Raw genomic sequence first — 13,724 nt, 5'->3', positions numbered from 1 at the left:
AGAATTGAAAGCAAAAGGTCCACCGCAGCTCCAGCCGTTAACCTTCTAGGAGGATACAAAATGCAGTAAATAGCAGCAACATAAGACGCGTTTCAACAGTTAAACAGTCTTCATCAGGTGGAACTTCCACCTGATGCGGTTTAACTGTTGAAACGCGTTGTGGTTCAACACTAAAATCCTTGTTTTGGTCTCATTTCCAGCGCTCCTAGGACCGTTATTACTATTTACTGCAAAATTTAGTGACTGACATTTACGAAAAAATGATTTGTTGCTCTAGCAAGAAAGAGCACAACAAACCACCAAGTGGCAAATTTACTGTAAAGTAAATCTGTCATGCTGAGGCTGACATCTAGGGGTGGGGTAGATTTAATTTTCTGGTGTATATACCGCCACCAAAATAGGCCAAATTTATTAAGAGGTATGTACCTATCAATAATTTTGGTGCACCTTTGACTTAGGATTCAAGACTGCTTTATAAAATACCCTGATAAATTTGTGATCATTTTCCCCTCCACAAGTTCATCAATGTGTCTGCATGCGCAGCGAAGGCTGTCAGTCACGTAGCAGACTTTCTCACCTTCGTCCTCCCAAAAAATGAATACTCAAATGAGACAGTTTAGAAAAAAGAGGATCACACTATTCCAGTGGCTGTGTCTGGGGTAGCTCAGATTGGCAGAAAAGAAACCTAAACTTTTTTTTAGTGACTAACTCCAGATGACTCCTTTAACTGTGAAGTTGTTGACCTGCCTATCTGACTGTAAAACAAGAAAACCTTATTATTACTGCATCCCTAAGTAGAAATCCTATCATCAGGCCTGCATTGGTTAATGGTAAGTGCATGCTGTTGTAATGTTTGTATATAGGGTGTAAGTGTTGTCAAATACAGCAAAATTCTTGTGTTGGGGAGAAATAGAAACTGAAACTTAATAATGGTAATTTCCCTGCTTTGACATCAGAAGAATGATACTGAGGCAAAGCTTTTATAGGCATGTGCACACACACAAGTCGCAGTCTGCTTTGTTACAGGACAGTCAGACAGCTGCTCTTCTTTGAATCCTTCCTATATCTCTGAGGAAAAGGTAATGTGCTCCATTATTACTTCTCCTGCCACAAATTGTAGAAATGATTGTAGTAATTGTGCATCTGAAGAAAGGTTGTGATCATGTCTAGAGGTGCTTGATACAATGTTTAGAGAGATAAAGATTGATTCTCCTGCCTCACCCAGATCCAAAGTTTGCGTCTTCATTATTTTTAATGGCGTTCTGGTACCCAAACTGAACTTTTCAGCTGTTGTTTGTGACGGGTATAGGCATTTTTTGGACACAACATGTTTGTTTTTGTAAACATATTTTTGTAGTTTTTACATGGTGTCATGTAAAGCCCCTCGATGTATCAATGTACCGTGTTTTCATCTTTTTTGTTATTGCTAAATAGTTTACCATCTTAACCTTTTGTGACATGCACAAAAATGTGTAGAATTTTGGGAAGAATGTGTGACTTACTACTTGGACATGTTTCCACTTTTCAGAAAGGTACAAATAGGGTGTGGGAGGCAGGGGTGAGTTGCGTTTTTATGCCACCATTAAGGTACTGTCACATTTAGCGACGCTCCAGCGATATAGACAACAATCCGACCTAAACTAGATCGCTGGAGCGTCGCTGGAGCGTCACGGTAGAGATGTCAAACACAGCAACTCCAGAACGATGCAGGAGCAATCCAGTGACGTACTTATCGTTCTCGCTGGTTGTTCGCTCCGTGAAAAAACATTGCAGGCATCCTTGCTTTTGCTGTCAAACATGACGAATCACCCCGACCTGACGACCAAATAAAGTTCTGGCCTTCTAGCTCCGACCAGCGATGTCACAGCGGGATCCAGATCGCTGCTGCGTGTCAAACACAACGAGATCGCTATCCAGGACGCTGCAACGTCACGGATCGCTGTCGTTCTCGTTGTAAAGTTGCTCATTGTGAAGGTACCTTAAGCCTGTAATAGAACAACTGGAATTTTTAGTAGGTTAAAGGCAGTGATGTGTGTTGCGTCAAATTTTGAAATAGCATATGTTGAGTAATCCGTAGCGTGTACATGAGAACAAGAAGTACTGGGCTACTAGGCAATTTTATCTGCAGTCACTTAATGCATTAAAGGGTTATTCTCATCTCAGCCTTTGATGGCTGACGTGGCAATGACTCCAATCAGTCACTGGCAGCTGCTGAGCTATGCTGCTTCTATGTCTACGTAACTGCTATGTTTTGACATAGGTGTTGACTGCTGTTCACAACCCAGTAAAAAAAATTGAAAAGTTACCTAAAGATCATTATTGGTCATTCTTGGTGAGTTGGATGTGTTGTTAAAAAGGATGCAAACAGTATGTATAGCTTTGTTGTAAGTGTTATTCCTAACATTCAGTGTTATTACTTATCCAAAGAATAGGCAAGGCGATAACTTGCATTTTGTTGGGGTTTTGAGCTCTGAACCCCTAAATTATTTTGCAAACAGGTCTCTGTTGAAATTAAGCAGCGTTACATTTATTGTCCCGGGAATTTTTGGAAAAGGCATGCGATGTACTCGGATATCTCTGCTAGTGGCATTGTCAGGTCCCACATCAATTGAGAGCTCTCACCTACAGTATTCATTGGATAGGTAATAACTCTAAATGTAGAGACAATTATTTAAAGGGAATCTGTCAGCTGGTTTTTGCTACGTTATCTGAAGACTGCATGCTGTAGTTGTTAAAGCACAGATTTCATCCCAAGCGCAGTGGTTTTGTTCACTTAGAATGATTGTTTTAGTACCATGAATTTACCATTGCTGGAACACAACAGTGCCTGGCAGTCCGATACGCCCCCTCTTTTTATAAGCAGCTCACTGTCTATAACCATTGTATATACAGAGCCTGGTGTGGATGGGGGCAGCCTTTCAGCTCTGCTATATTGCTTAATCTAAAAAATCTTCATTGTGTCAGAACGTCTGCACCCAGTAATCTAAGTGATCCCTCGTTGAATTCATGGTGTCTTTGCCTACATCAGGCTGCTCGCGGATGAGGTAGCAGAAACCTGCTGACAGATTCCCTTTAAGAACATGCATTCGAGAACTGATACACATGGAAAATCCTCCATTTCACTTATTCTGTCATCCATAAAGTCAGAAGAAATCACTGCACTCATTTGGTTTTCAAAAGCATTAATAAGTAAGTTTATTTGATTTGAATCGGTGAAGAGATATTTAGGCGAATTGACGTTTCGGCCAACCCGTGGCCTTGTTCACAATATCGCTGTAATAAGCAAAGAACAAAACAGTATTACAAACAAGTAAATATATACATATATACAATTATACATAGGGGCAAAAATCCATATCATGTAGCTGCCTTTGATCAGACATATTCTGTAGAGATAAGTACTAAAAGATCGTGCTGTACGATGCCGGGAAGTTCCAAGGAGAAAATATATTGAAGTATCGCTAAACATTATTGGAGGAAGAACATACCCTGTTGGGACTCTGCTGCATATAAAGAAGGACCCTTTACTTTTTGATGAGTCAGAAAGAGTGATATGGCAATATAACCTGAAAAGAACAACATAGCGTGAGGTAACAGCTAAAATCCTATGTCCACCAGGTAGAGGACCTGAACAAACCTCATAGGGTTATATAGTAGTACAAATAATGACTAGATAGTATAGTGTTCTCTTCCTAGTGCCTGGATACCACAATCCCAAGTGAATGGCATAAAATGGAGATACTGACCCAGTTAGTATGCAAGATAGCGTATGCCCCTGCACAAAAGCCGTATCTGCGGCTGGAACGAAACTTGTGGCTGAAATATATGCACATATATATATGAGAATGAGGCACAACTGTATATACTGACTTGACTGTGAAACATACAAAGTCATGGTAATACCTGTCCTGTAGGTGCAGTGAGCAACAAATTCGTCCTGTATATTTTGACGCGTCCCCCAGGGAACATAAAGATATAGTGCTGTGGGCAGAGCAGAAGGGAGGATACATGTAGGGTCATGTCTTATATAGGGGATAGTAACCAAGCATGCGTGCCATAAATAGGTACCTGTGTTAAGTATGCATATAGAGGACCACATATGTTCTGGCAAATATCCGTAGAGGTAACCTCCCTGTGTGCTAGGGTATGTTGCCAGTGGATAGAGGAAAACCTTCCCTATTGGAAAAGATAGTAGTTCAGTCTAAAATAACTTAACCTAGTGGTGCAAAACTTATCTGCTGATAGCGCTGGAGTCTCACGTTTCCGTTGCTCGTGCAGGCAAGGGGCAAGCGTTGGTGGCGTAGTGGAGGAGGCCGACACAGTCCTGTGTCTTGGCAGTGGAGCGGCTCAGTGTAATGCATGGTGCCCGGCGTTTTATCAGATACCCCAGCCGGTCATGTGACCGGAAGTTCCAGGGGACGCCGGCGCCTGCGCAGGAGACACTCACACTGCTGTGTGGGTCGGCAGATCGGCGCTTGCGCACACGGCCCCATATCCGGAGCTTGTGTACAGCGCTTGCGTAAGGGACAAACGGCGCCTGCGTACATCTAACCCGGCAGAGCGTTGTGTTGACTACAGAGAGGCGGCGGTGCTGCGCTATTATGTGGCCCCAATAGTCGGCCAGACCGGCGCCTGCGCACCATGCTTAGGGTAGAGCGCTAGTATACAGAGGCAGGAATATGACGCCTGTGCGTATCGGTATGCGCTAGTGTGATAGTTGGTGCTCGTACGGGTTAGTGTCTGTGATAGAATGTTGTATAGCCTAAATAAGCCCTCCTTGTCTAAAGAAAAGGGGAAGGAAAGAGGTTAGATAATAACCAACATTCTATCGGGATATTACAGGCACTAGTCTCGGCCAACCCCTTGCTTGTACAGAAAAGCACATCCTCCAAATATATATATAACAACATTGTAATGACATTCATAATGGTAGGAGTCCAAACGAAAAAAAGGAAATAAGGAATAAAAGTTAACGCAAAGAAATGAAATCAAAGAAATGAAATAAGAAAAATGCAAAGAAAATAAAGAATAATGTAAATTGAGCAAAAAGAAAGTACTGACCACTAAAAGAAAAAAATAACTGATGATAATTGAAATAATGAATCAAATAAAATGAAAAAAAATGAAAAGAATGAAAAAATGAAAAAAATAAAAAAATAAAAAAATAGTGGGGAACTGATATGAGGAAACTTATAAAAAAGGGGGGCTAATTTGGGTATGCGTCTTACCATCCAAAACGCGTTTATCAAAGAGATTGGTTGTGCAAAAGGTCAATTGGCCTATACGGGAGAAAAAATTAATTAATTAAGTTAGCCAGTCTATCTCGCGGTTTAAGTCGCGTGGATGTAAAGTGTCGAGTGTATAAATCCAAAAAGTCTCTCGCTGTTTCAATAATCTAACATGATTCCCTCCTCGCCTAGGACGGGGGACCCTTTCTATTACTTGGAATCTTAATTGTGCTACATTGTGGTTGGCTTCTTTGAAGTGAAGAGGGAGGGGGAGCCACACTTTGCCACAGCGGATAGTCGATTTATGATTAGAGATACGGTCTCTAACCGCCTGGGTGGTCTCCCCTACATAAAGTAACCCACAGGGGCACTTTATGATATACACCACAAAATTTGTCGCACACGTGTAATAGTCCTTAATTTTGTAAGATTTGCCTGTTCGTGGGTGTACCACCTCACTACCCTTAATTACATTTGAGCAGCTCATGCAGCCCAGACACGGGAAGGTCCCTGTGCGTTTCTGACCAGAAAGCGTTCTATGTACCAGTGTTTTTTGAGTGCCTAGGTCTGCTTTGACGACCCTGTCTTTTATGTTCTTGGGCCTTCTTGTGCACATAAGAGGGGGTTCTTTGAATACCGGGATAGTAGGGTACGCTTTATTTAAGAGTGGCCAATGTGCCCTGATTAGATTTTGTACTCTATGCATAGTGGGATGATGACTATGTACAAATGGGAGTCTAGGATTTTTCTGAATTTTAATTGTGTCATTCTCCGTTTCATTAAGAATCCTAGTGGATTCAGTTTTAAGAAGGTCAAGAGGGTAATTACGGGCCCTAAATTTGTTAGACATCTCTTGTAGTCTGGTGGCTTTCAAATCTGGATCAGAGACAATTCTTGATACTCTCTTAAATTGGGACCTTGGAAGACTATCTCTCGTGGGTTTGGGGTGACAGCTGTTGTAGAGCAGGAGGCTGTTACAATCCGCTGGCTTGGAGTATAGGTCCGTGCTTAAAATACCCAAAGGGTTTTTGAGGACTTTAGTGTCTAAAAAGGTTATCTCACTGTCACGCATTTCTTTGCGTTAACTTTTATTCCTTATTTCCTTTTTTTCGTTTGGACTCCTACCATTATGAATGTCATTACAATGTTGTTATATATATATTTGGAGGATGTGCTTTTCTGTACAAGCAAGGGGTTGGCCGAGACTAGTGCCTGTAATATCCCGATAGAATGTCGGTTATTATCTAACCTCTTTCCTTCCCCTTTTCTTTAGACAAGGAGGGCTTATTTAGGCTATACAACATTCTATCACAGACACTAACCCGTACGAGCACCAACTATCACACTAGCGCATACCGATACGCACAGGCGTCATATTCCTGCCTCTGTATACTAGCGCTCTACCCTAAGCATGGTGCGCAGGCGCCGGTCTGGCCGACTATTGGGGCCACATAATAGCGCAGCGCCGCCGCCTCTCTGTAGTCAACACAACGCTCTGCTGGGTTAGATGTACGCAGGCGCCGTTTGTCCCTTACGCAAGCGCTGTACACAAGCTCCGGATATGGGGCCGTGTGCGCAAGCGCCGATCTGCCGACCCACACAGCAGTGTGAGTGTCTCCTGCGCAGGCGCCGGCGTCCCCTGGAACTTCCGGTCACATGACCGGCTGGGGTATCTGATAAAACGCCGGGCACCGTGCATTACACTGAGCCGCTCCACTGCCAAGACACAGGACTGTGTCGGCCTCCTCCACTACGCCACCAACGCTTGCCCCTTGCCTGCACGAGCAACGGAAACGTGAGACTCCAGCGCTATCAGCAGATAAGTTTTGCACCACTAGGTTAAGTTATTTTAGACTGAACTACTATCTTTTCCAATAGGGAAGGTTTTCCTCTATCCACTGGCAACATACCCTAGCACACAGGGAGGTTACCTCTACGGATATTTGCCAGAACATATGTGGTCCTCTATATGCATACTTAACACAGGTACCTATTTATGGCACGCATGCTTGGTTACTATCCCCTATATAAGACATGACCCTACATGTATCCTCCCTTCTGCTCTGCCCACAGCACTATATCTTTATGTTCCCTGGGGGACGCGTCAAAATATACAGGACAAATTTGTTGCTCACTGCACCTACAGGACAGGTATTACCATGACTTTGTATGTTTCACAGTCAAGTCAATATATACAGTTGTGCCTCATTCTCATATATATACAGTGGGGCAAAAAAGTATTTAGTCAGTCAGCAATAGTGCAAGTTCCACCACTTAAAAAGATGAGAGGCGTCTGTAATTTACATCATAGGTAGACCTCAACTATGGGAGACAAACTGAGAAAAAAAAATCCAGAAAATCACATTGTCTGTTTTTTTAACATTTTATTTGCATATTATGGTGGAAAATAAGTATTTGGTCAGAAACAAAATTTCATCTCAATACTTTGTAATATATCCTTTGTTGGCAATGACAGAGGTCAAACGCTTTCTGTAAGTCTTCACAAGGTTGCCACACACTGTTGTTGGTATGTTGGCCCATTCCTCCATGCAGATCTCCTCTAGAGCAGTGATGTTTTTGGCTTTTCGCTTGGCAACACGGACTTTCAACTCCCTCCAAAGGTTTTCTATAGGGTTGAGATCTGGAGACTGGCTAGGCCACTCCAGGACCTTGAAATGCTTCTTACGAAGCCACTCCTTCGTTGCCCTGGCGGTGTGCTTTGGATCATTGTCATGTTGAAAGACCCAGCCACGTTTCATCTTCAATGCCCTTGCTGATGGAAGGAGGTTTGCACTCAAAATCTCATGATACATGGCCCCATTCATTCTTTCATGTACCCGGATCAGTCGTCCTGGCCCCTTTGCAGAGAAACAGCCCCAAAGCATGATGTTTCCACCACCATGCTTTACAGTAGATATGGTGTTTGATGGATGCAACTCAGTATTCTTTTTCCTCCAAACACAACAAGTTGTGTTTCTACCAAACAGTTCCAGTTTGGTTTCATCAGACCATAGGACATTCTCCCAAAACTCCTCTGGATCATCCAAATGCTCTCTAGCAAACTTCAGACGGGCCCGGACATGTACTGGCTTAAGCAGTGGGACACGTCTGGCACTGCAGGATCTGAATCCATGGTGGCGTAGTGTGTTACTTATGGTAGGCCTTGTTACATTGGTCCCAGCCCTCTGCAGTTCATTCACTAGGTCCCCCCGCGTGGTTCTGGGATTTTTGCTCACCGTTCTTGTGATCATTCTGACCCCACGGGGTGGGATTTTGCGTGGAGCCCCAAATCGAGGGAGATTATCAGTGGTCTTGTATGTCTTCCATTTTCTAATTATTGCTCCCACTGTTGATTTCTTCACTCCAAGCTGGTTGGCTATTGCAGATTCAGTCTTCCCAGCCTGGTGCAGGGCTACAATTTTGTTTCTGGTGTCCTTTGACAGCTCTTTGGTCTTCACCATAGTGGAGTTTGGAGTCAGACTGTTTGAGGGTGTGCACAGGTGTCTTTTTATACTGATAACAAGTTTAAACAGGTGCCATTACTACAGGTAATGAGTGGAGGAAAGAGGAGACTCTTAAAGAAGAAGTTACAGGTCTGTGAGAGCCAGAAATCTTGATTGTTTGTTTCTGACCAAATACTTATTTTCCACCATAATATGAAAAAAAAAATGATAAAAAACCAGACAATGTGATTTTCTGGATTTTTTTTTCTCAGTTTGTCTCCCATAGTTGAGGTCTACCTATGATGTAAATTACAGACGCCTCTCATCTTTTTAAGTGGTGGAACTTGCACTATTGCTGACTGACTAAATACTTTTTTGCCCCACTGTATGTGCATATATTTCAGCCACAAGTTTTGTTCCAGCCGCAGATACGGCTTTTGTGCAGGGGCATACGCTATCTTGCATACTAACTGGGTCAGTATCTCCATTTTATGCCATTCACTTGGGATTGTGGTATCCAGGCACTAGGAAGAGAACACTATACTATCTAGTCATTATTTGTACTACTATATAACCCTATGAGGTTTGTTCAGGTCCTCTACCTGGTGGACATAGGATTTTAGCTGTTACCTCACGCTATGTTGTTCTTTTCAGGTTATATTGCCATATCACTCTTTCTGACTCATCAAAAAGTAAAGGGTCCTTCTTTATATGCAGCAGAGTCCCAACAGGGTATGTTCTTCCTCCAATAATGTTTAGCGATACTTCAATATATTTTCTCCTTGGAACTTCCCGGCATCGTACAGCACGATCTTTTAGTACTTATCTCTACAGAATATGTCTGATCAAAGGCAGCTACATGATATGGATTTTTGCCCCTATGTATAATTGTATATATGTATATATTTACTTGTTTGTAATACTGTTTTGTTCTTTGCTTATTACAGCGATATTGTAAACAAGGCCACGGGTTGGCCGAAACGTCAATTCACCTAAATATCTCTTCACCGATTCAAATCAAATAAACTTACTTATTAATGCTTTTGAAAACCAAATGAGTGCAGTGATTTCTTCTGACTTTGAGTTGTGGGATTGAATATCCCGTTCACTGGCACCGTGAACTGTACTGATTGAGTGCTGGATTTCATTTCCCTTCTACAGTATTCTGTAATCCAGTCTAACCAGTGTAGTGCAGTTTCCTTGGTAAATGATTCTGATGGTTGATTTAAAGGGAATCTGTCCACCACATTTGACCTATAAACCATTAATATGGGCCTACAGGTTATAGACTTCTGTTTAGAGTGATCCCTGTATGCCTCATATCATACGTCTTGTTGAGAAATCGCCTTTTATCACTTTATGTGAATGACCTTTTCCAGGCTATGGGGAGGATAGTGCTGGGGGGTGGTGGATAACTCTAATTACAGGAAGGAGTACAGACAACACAAATCTAGTGACAGGTTGCCTTTAGAGATGGTGCAAATCAACTTGCAGGACTCCATCCATTGGCCGTGTCGTTAATTTGTGGCAGCTGGACGAGAATCCTGATGCCATCCTCTGTTCCTCTCTTGATAAGTCAGCCTCGCACAATGTCATCAGTGCGGTGCGACGCACATGTGATGTTGTGCCAGGCCAGCTAATCCAAAGAAAAAAATTAATTAGTAGCAAGCAGTAAAAATAAAACTTTCGGTAACTTTTAACCCCTTCATGACCAGGGGATTTTTCGTTTTTCCGTGTTCGTTTTTCGCTCCCCTCCTTCCCAGAGCCATAACTTTTTTATTTTTCCGTCAATTTGGCCATGTGAGGGCTTATTTTTTGCGGGACGAGTTGTACTTTTGAACGACATCATTGGTTTTAGCATGTCGTGTACTAGAAAACGGGAAAAAAATTCCAAGTGCGGTGAAATTGCAAAAAAAGTGCAATCCCACATTGGTTTTTTGTTTGGCTTTTTTGCTAGGTTCACTAAATGCTAAAAATGACCTGCCATTATGATTCTCCAGGTCATTACGAGTTCATAGACACCAAACATGACTAGGTTTTTTTTTATCTAAGTGGTGAAAAAAAATTCCAAACTTTGCTAAAAAAAAAAAAAAAAAAAATTGCGCCATTTTCCGATACTCGTAGCGTCTCCATTTTTCGTGATCTGGGGTCGGTTGAGGGCTTATTTTTTGCGTGCCGAGATGACGTTTTTAATGATAGCATTTCGGTGCAGATACGTTCTTTTGATCGCCCGTTATTGCATTTTAATGCAATGTCGCGGCGACCAAAAAAACGTAATTCTGGCGTTTCGAGTTTTTTTCCCGCTACGCTGTTTAGCGATCAGGTTAATACTTTTTTTTATTTGATAGATCGGGCAATTCTGAGCGCGGCGATACCAAATATGCGTAGATTTGATATTTTTTTTATTGATTTATTTTGATTGGGGCGAAAGGGGGGTGATTTAAACTTTTATGTTTTTTTTGTTTTTTTCACATTTTTTTAAACTTTTTTTTTTAACTTTTGCCATGCTTCAATAGCCTCCATGGGAGGCTAGAAGCAGGGACAGCACGATCGGCTCTGCTACATAGCAGCGATCTGCTGATCGCTGCTATGTAGCAGAATTGCACGTGTGCTGTGAGCGCCGACCACAGGGTGGCGCTCACAGCGACGGGCAATCAGTAACCATAGAGGTCTCAAGGACCTCTATGGCTACAATGGAGACGCATCGCCGACCCCCGGACATGTGACGGGGGTCGGCGATGACGTCATTTCCGGCCGCCCGGCCGGAAGCGGTAGTTAAATGCCGCTGTCTGCGTTTGACAGCGGCATTTAACTAGTTAATAGGTGCGGGCAGATCGCGATTCTGCCCGCGCCTATTACGGGCACATGTCAGCTGTTCAAAACAGCTGACATGTCCCGGCTTTGGTGCGGGCTCACCGCGGAGCCCTGCATCAAAGCAGGGGAGCCGGCATCGGACGGTATAGTACGTCCGATGCCGGTAAGGGGTTAATCAAAATGAAAAATTTTAAAATGTTTCCAATATATACAATAGTGTGCAAAAAAGTGCAGTGCCGCACCTAAAAAACACAAAAAAAACAGACCCTAACAATCACATAGAACCATCCGGTCCTGGTTGTGAACAACTCCAAATATAACACACCAATCATAACCCCCAGATTATTCAATGGGTGAACCCTGTGCCAACACTGTTCAATTTCTGCAACATACCAAAGCTTACCAATAGGTATTACTTATATTAATGGAACAGCCTCACCAAGCCAGGGAAGGAGCTGTCAACTCAAGTATTGATAGACACGGTCCATAGGTGTTTTACTTCGTGTGTTTCTTCTGGTCAAGACTCATTAGGGGAGTTCAGAACCAAGTATTGGGACCACCCCACCAACATAACCAATTTCATCTGTTGGTACGGTGTATATTAGCCCACAAAGCGGCGCAGCGTTTAGCTACTTGAATTGCACATGATCTAGCTAACTTGGATGTTGTCAGGGGCGCTGATCGAAGGGCTGTAGGAGCCCCCTCTCTCTCCCTTCCTTCTAAATACTGTGATCAATAGCGATCGCAGCACTTAGAGGGTTAAACTGCCGGGAGCAGTGTGGGAGGTGAGTGCCGGGAGTTGGCTGTCATCTCAGGTGACCACCTGGTGGTGATCATGTGCGCACAGCTCTTGTGTGCCCAAAATCACCAGGATGTATCCATACGTCCAAGGAAGGGATTAAACCTAGGAATACTGAAGAATCTGCTAAGTAGTTGATCAGCCTGTGGAAAGAAGTTTGGAAATAGAGCAAAAATGAACAAAAACCCATCCATCTGCATATGTTGCAGATTTCCTGCGGATCCACAGCGGTTTTTTCCGCACAGATACTCTGCAGATCCGCAAGTCATTTACAGTACAATGTAAATCAATGGAAAAAAAATGCTGTGCTAATGGTGGGGAAAATACCACACGGAAAATGCAGCGGATTAAAAGAAGGACCATGTCATTTATTTGTGCGGATCTGCAGCGTTTCTGCACCCATTCCATAATAGAAATCTGCAGGGGTAAAAACGCTTGAAATCCGCAACAAAAACGCACAAAATCCGCATTAAAAAACGTGCAGATTTAGACCTGCGTTTTCTGCCAAGAGATGCAGAATCCGCACAGAAAATTCCACAGGCAAATCTGCAACGTGTGCACATACCCATATTCTGTTTTCTTGAAGATGCAAAAATTATAATGTTTGCATACAACAATTAATGGTGAATGAGTAAATGTCACTTAGGCTACTTTCACACATCAGTTTTTTTGCCTTCAGGCATAGTCCGGCTATGTTTTAAAAAACAGAACTGGTGCAAATTGTGAAAAACTGATGCGCCGGATCCGTTTTTGTTTACCGGGCCTAGAGCTTGGACTTCCTGTTCGAGAGAGAGAGAGACTATGCTCCGTGTAAAAATACCGGAATCGGTGGTTGGATCCAGTCATTTCACCTCACCTTTCATCCGTGTATCGCCAGAAACGTCGCTGTGCGTTTTTTCGCCTGACAGAAAAAACGTTCTTACATTTTCCCCGTCCACTGGAAAAATAATTTTTGACGGATCCGGCCAAAAAAATGGATGAAACGTGTGGCCATCAGGCGCTAATACAGCTCTATGAGGAAAAAAACAGATCTGGCGGAAAAAAATAAACTGATCTGTTTTTCTCAAAACCCGCCGGATTGTGCCTGACTGCAAAAACCTGATGTATGAAAGTAGCCTTAACCTCCTTGGACTTGTGCACACGTTTTTTTCGTTATTATGACCCATGCACCGTTCTCCCTGGGCATCATACTTGTTCCACCCAATGTCAGATTCAGGAGCAGAGGACGCATGTGCGACCCTTTTGAGAACCAGCCTATATTAGTACTTCGGTTATTTTGTGTATTCCTTTTTTTTACAATTCTTCATTTATGGAGTGGAACTCTTATTTCCCATTTTGGGGTACATTTAGATCCCAATTCATCAGGGCTGTTTCTTCACTTTTCTGGAGTAATTTGATTTCTATTAGAAGGGTTATTATTTCATCTTATTGTTTGTGCGA

At 42.8% G+C, this 13,724-nt stretch overlaps 1 protein-coding gene across 1 annotated transcript in view; it reads left to right on the top strand.

The window, feature by feature from the left end:
* The first annotated feature begins 994 nt into the window (after positions 1-994).
* Positions 995-13,724, top strand: part of TRANK1 (tetratricopeptide repeat and ankyrin repeat containing 1) — a 150,777-nt gene continuing 138,047 nt past the window's right edge. The window contains exon 1 of the mRNA XM_069730314.1: positions 995-1,079. The gene's annotated coding sequence lies outside the window, so the exon portion shown is untranslated. The remainder of the gene's footprint in view (positions 1,080-13,724) is intronic.

The sequence above is a fragment of the Ranitomeya imitator genome, chromosome 6 (genome assembly GCF_032444005.1).
Source record: "Ranitomeya imitator isolate aRanImi1 chromosome 6, aRanImi1.pri, whole genome shotgun sequence".
NCBI classification, from domain to species: Eukaryota; Metazoa; Chordata; class Amphibia; order Anura; family Dendrobatidae; genus Ranitomeya; species Ranitomeya imitator.
The sequence above is the reverse complement of the archived record's forward strand: the minus strand, read 5'-3'. Positions and strand labels throughout refer to the sequence as shown.